Below are 6,000 nucleotides of genomic sequence, written 5' to 3'. Positions count from 1 at the left end.
CATGAAATTGTTTTTCTTATTTTCTTTTTCAACATCCCAGATTTTTAGAACCAGAGAGGGTTTCAGAAATCATATTACACAACACTTTCAACTTATAAATAGGAAAATTAAGCCCAAGTCACATAGCTAGGTAACGTTGAAGAGGAGGGCTCAGTAATCCTAACTTCTCTTCTAGGCTCCTGGCTCCAAAAAAAAAAACCTTTGTTTGTTTTCATTTCTCAGCTCTTCTGTCTCTCGAAATATCAGTGTCTGATATCACCTATAGGTGGGAACTCTAAGGCGTGATTCAAAGATAATTGGATTCAGTAGCTGAATGTGTGTGTGTGTGTGTGTGTGTAACACAAAGGACTGTATTTTCAAATCAGACTCACACAAATTTAGATCTCATCCAGTATCAAACTTTATGAATAATTTCAGGAATATAATCCATCAACAGGGGCAAGCAAAGCAGGGGGAGGTCTGAGACACTGAGGGCAGCACCCAGGTCTCTCCTTCCCAAGTAAGATAGAAGCTCTCTGTAATGAAACATTTCCATTTTACAGACAGATAACTGAATAGTTTCTGTTAACATTTTTTAGGAAGCCAGGCTCCTTAAATTCATTCATTCACCATGAGCAGTCCTAAAGTAGGCAAAGTGCATTCCATAAACAAGGACACTCCTCCTAGCAAATAACCATGTATCTTTCAGGAGGTTTAGTTACCGTCATGTTTACAATACTGGGTCATCTAAGTTCTTTCTTTGTCTGAAAATATCTTGACCTCTCCAGCCCCAGAAATGGGAGAGAAATGGATCACAGGCCAGTTGTCTTAACTCCTTCTTGCCCAATGTTTAAATATTCAATAAAAAGTCAATAGGCCCCATATGTGTACAGCTTCCATAACAATTCCAGATTTTAAATAGTGGGGAAGAAAAAAAATAATAAGCCTGTAGCTTTTCCATATTTAACTATGATCAGAGGTAGCAGGGGGAAGAGGAGATGGAAGGGTTAGAATTTTGGGTCTGGAGCATCTTTAATCATAGCCTGTAAAAATGTTATTCCAGATTGGTTTCTTCGGGCCAAACTGAGAGGGGTGATTAGGAGACATATTGACCCTGGCTGATTAACAAGGGAAACACTCTTTAAAAAACAGGTTGTTTCTCTTTCCTGCACCTGGTTCCTTGATTCCAAGGACAGAGCCATACAACAGGACATTTTATGTCCCACAACCACTGCATCAATCCCAAGGACATACCCCAGTAACTCTTTCTTTGTTCTCTTTTTTCCCACTGAAGTTTCTGTTTTAGGGCTAAGCTCCAAGGGAGGAAAGAGGCAGTAATAGAAGTTGATTGGAACCACCCGAACGAAGATATGATGGCAGAGCCTTCCAATAAAAAGACCACATGGCCTGATTGGGGGCTGGGGCCGACTCAACCAGCTACGTGGCCAACAGCTCCCCACTCAAGTGTTTTCTTTTTTTCCTTCTCTCTCTGAGCAATAAAGCAGTTCTTTATTCATGTTGTCCATCTGCCTCTACTGAACATTCATTCTCAATGGGTGGGCAAGGACCCACGTGTCCTTGGTGGGGAGCGGGGGCTTGTCCACTCGTTTGGTGGGCTTTCCAATTTGGGGTCCCTCTACCTGTTAACAAAACAAGTAATAGAGACTTCAGGCAAATAGTCATTTCCCAAGGCCTTTTATTTCACTCTGTCTTCATTTTTACAAAAATATACTCATAAGAATGTCCTTCAAACAAGAGCACTCTTATAATGTTTGCCTTCAAAGCTTCCACTCACTGGTAGGTACTTTGGTAAACCAAGCATCAATTGTTTTTGCACTCACTCTGACTTCCACTGCTGCACCCTACAATCTTTTCTCCATAGAACTACCGATATGATAAAAAAAAAATCAAATCTTGTCGCTCCCTTGAGGAAAACGCTCTGATGGTTTTATATTGCACTTGGAATAAATCAAACTCTTTACTATACCTATGAGGCCCTTCAAGATCTGGCTCCTGCATGCCTCTCCAACCTCAATTCTAATACCTTCCCCGTCTTCCCTCCTTCTGTAACTTTAACATGTTCCATTTATACAGACCTTAGGGCCTTGGCACCAGCTATTCCCACTGCCTGGAATGCTCTGTCTCCAACTCTTCATGCTTGTCTCATCTCTGTTTCTGAAAAACTGAATTCCTTGGAAAAACATGATTTGAATAAGTGACTATTTCTCAAAACAAGAGGCAAAATGTGGATTACTCTTTGTGGAACCAACTGAAAGATTCGTGGATTGCAGACCAGCCTGACACCAAGGGTAACCCTGCAGAAATGCTAAACATCAGAAACTACAGTACCTGTAACTTCCTGTTGACATAAAATCTAAGAGAGTATTATTTCTCCTGGGAGTAGTAACAAGGTGGGATGTAGGAAGTAAACCTGTATGTACTTGGATTCGTGTCAAACTGCTTCAGGCTGAATTGCGTGACGAAAGAGTATACACAAACCTAGCAATCTCTGAATGGTTGATTGGTTTTTACCTTGTAGTGTTCACTCACTGGAGAAGTGTGTATATGTGAGTGCGTGCGTGCGCGTGCACGTGTGTGTGTGTGTGTGTGTGCTGTATTAGCACAGTAAAAGTGGTGAATATTTCAACAATGTGGTCGGGCTGTTTAGATTCAACCTCCAGCTCTACCATTTATTAGCTTAAAATATCTGAGCCTCAGTGTCCTCATCTGTAACATGGGAACGATGGTGATTGTAGTGTCTATTCCATAGAGTTGTTGTGAGGGTTAAATGACATCATTCATGTAGAGGACAAACGTAGTAATCATTTAATAAATGTTAGCTGTTGTCATGATAAAATATTTGTACCCTATTCAGTTGAGTATATATGTTGTGTTAAGTACAAATTAGAAGAGAAAAGCCCACATCCTTCAGGAAGTGGCAGAAAAGAATCTAGCAGCACACAGATGCCAGGTGACCTTATGTCTAAAGTGTCCCTAAGTCTCCTTCCTTGTGAGTGTGCTTTTGTGGACCACAATTTAAAGTCTCTTTCACTGTGTTTATTACCATTTATACTCAGACAAAAATGCAGTCCATTTGCACAAGCTTTTGCTTGGGAACATCACAAGTCTAGACAAGAACTATGTTCTCATGTAAGAATCCTCATTCACTAGTGCTTTCTCAAGTATACAACCAGTTTGGAGCTAATCTATTGGAGTCTCACTCTGTAACCTATACTCTGATTTGGAAAGGAGCCCTTTCGACACATTATAGTGATTATAAACGTATAGCTATCTTTGAAAAAAATCTCAGTAAGTTGATAATAGCAATTGTGCCAACCGTGGAAGTGCATGGGGGGTCCAACTCTTTTAAGTGCTTAAACAGCAACTTTGAAGAGTGCACAACACCTGTTTTCCTTCCTGAATGAGACTGGAGGAAGGAAATGCACAGTGGATGGTTGCCTGGGTGACAGCCTGTAAACTAAGCAGTCTCTTTGCAGCTAACTGAAGAGTTTGTGCACCCAGAACCAGCTTTAATTATCTTTTTTTTTTTAAAGTACTTTGAGCTGTGAAACGTTGGAAAATAATCAAAGAAAAAAATCCAAATCTATGCTGCTTTTAAATGCATCTCCTGTTGAAGGGTGGGTTGACAGCTGTCCCAGAAATCAGTGCCACGATGAATTAGGATGATGCTGACTGCTGTTTGGCGTGTTGTTTCTTCAACTGTGTACCAACTTCCTCAGCAAAACAGACCACAGGTAAGCCAAGTCTCTGCTTTTCATCACATTTTAGATAATACCATAAGTTGCAAATTTTTTTTCCCTCCTCAAAGGATATCCCAGAGGAGGAACATCAGGTAAACTGATAGAGGAAGTTGTGTCCTAATCTCAAATAATTATATCCTTAGAGTTGTTGTAATAAATTATTTTTGACTTTTCAAAAGTCCCTTCCCATACTTTATACAAATGCCTCTAGATCATAGGCTAAATTGGTAAAGACCAAAAAAGTATATAAAAATGCTTATGTCCATTGAATTACGCCCAGGGACCATCATTTGTTTTAGTTTAATCACCCATATGTTTGTAAACTTTACATGGTATGAACCTTCCTGTGACCACTCAGTATTGTATACATGTATTCTTGGCCAGATTTTCTTGACATGAAAAGGAATTTCCATTACTTTAAGTCTTAATTACATAAGATTCCAAATCCAATGTACACTGTAAAAAAAAAAAATCTTGTTTTACAAGTAGATTAATCATGCATAAAATTAAAGATAAAAGAACTGGACTCCAATAGATGCTAAACCAGAAATCCCTACAGAATGAAATGCTACTGCTTAAAAAAAAACATTGATCAAAACAATCCTAAAAGAAAAACTGAGAAAAGCTTTCTTATGAAAAAATTTAAGTTGGAGATGTACAAATTACAGATCAGAAGAGAAAATGGAGCTCACTAATAAAAAGCAGTGTGGGTCTGTCCATGTTAATTGAAAGGGCTACCTAGATACAGGGATACTGCTATATGTCCATTCAATCTTCATTGTCTTTCTCCTGTCACTAAGTGTGCGAGACAATGGATGACCAAATAGCGACCGCACTGCCCAGTACTGTAGTGATTTGATTTGATAACTCTTGGGTTTCAATTGGTTTAAATCTTAATTTTATTTTTTATTTATGAAGTAGATACTACTTTTGAAATGCTCTCACTTAAAGGTTATATTGAAGAGCTAAACCACAATTCTTTAACATATATCATCACTTCATTGCTAGGGGTAACAACCTTGGGAAAAAATACCTTTGGGATTTTATTTCCACTTTATGAATAAATGGGTGATATAAATGTATGTTTCTTGTCTAGTTGTTATTTGACTATCCGATTTTTAGCTTTATTGAGGGACAGGTTTTAATTATCCTTTGTTTCTGAAAGCATTTCTTTTAACCAAAATGATATTGCAAATACTGTTTTCAAAAATAAGTGTATAAATCCAAGCTGCAAAGCAGTTTGCTGGGATAGGTATGTATAGTGGTTTTAAATTATTCCATGGCCTGATTTTGAGGTTATCATTTGCTCCTCAGCCTTTAGAAAAGCTCCAAGTACCCTGCATATTCAATGTTAATGATTAGGATAATGATGATTGAGTGACAGCAATCAACCAAATGTCTGCTTCATTTAGAAGAGCTTAAAGGAACAGACAGGCATTGGTGCTGGTGGCAGTGTAAATTGGTACAGCCATTCTGGGGAATAATCCAGCAGTATTTAGTGAGATTAAATACGCTCGAACCATTCACCTCAGAGAAACTTTGGCACGGTGCATAACAAGGCCTGAACAAGAATGCTAATCACATTGTCATTTGTGGAGTAGGAAATTGGAGGGAACTTAGATGTCCATCACCAAGGGAAGAGACACTGAGTGTGGTGGATACATACTATTCAGCCACTAGAAGCAAATAACCAGAGGTATACATAACTATAAGGCTAAAGCTTAAAAACAACCTGTCAAGTATGGAGGTTCCTTAAAAAACTAAAAATAGACTTACCATATGATCCAGCAATCCCACTCCTGGGCATATACCTGGAGAAAAAAATAATTCGAAAAGACACATGCACCCCAATGTTTATAGCAGCACTATTTACAGTTGCTAAGACATGGAAACAACCCAAATGTCCATCAACAGATGAATGGATAAAGAAGTTGTGGTATATTTATACAATGGAATATTACTCAGCCATAAAAAAGAATAAAATAATGCCTTTTGCAGCAACATGGATGGACCTGGAGATTGTCATTCTAAGTGAAGTGGGCTGGAAAGAGAAGGAAAAATGCCATATGATATCACTTATATGTGGAATCTAAAAAAAAGGCCACAAATGAACTACTTATTATTTGTAACTTATATGATTGATTTCTTGAATATGTGTAAGCACATTTGACTGTCCTTTATGATTGGATTACCTCATTCTGTTGATTCTTATTTTGTGGTTGGCTTTATTCATTTGATAACTATGTAAGTTTAAAAAGCT

The 6,000-nt window shown here is 38.2% G+C and overlaps 1 protein-coding gene across 1 annotated transcript in view; it reads left to right on the top strand.

Annotated features, from left to right (window-relative positions):
* The first annotated feature begins 494 nt into the window (after positions 1-494).
* The window catches only part of MAP3K19 (mitogen-activated protein kinase kinase kinase 19), a 51,863-nt gene continuing 46,357 nt past the window's right edge, over positions 495-6,000 (top strand). Inside the window, exon 1 of the mRNA XM_074363541.1 lies at positions 495-3,734. The gene's annotated coding sequence lies outside the window, so the exon portion shown is untranslated. The remainder of the gene's footprint in view (positions 3,735-6,000) is intronic.

Source organism: Camelus bactrianus, chromosome 5 (genome assembly GCF_048773025.1).
Source record: "Camelus bactrianus isolate YW-2024 breed Bactrian camel chromosome 5, ASM4877302v1, whole genome shotgun sequence".
Classification (NCBI taxonomy): Eukaryota; Metazoa; Chordata; class Mammalia; order Artiodactyla; family Camelidae; genus Camelus; species Camelus bactrianus.
This window is presented reverse-complemented; position numbering and strand designations above follow the sequence as displayed.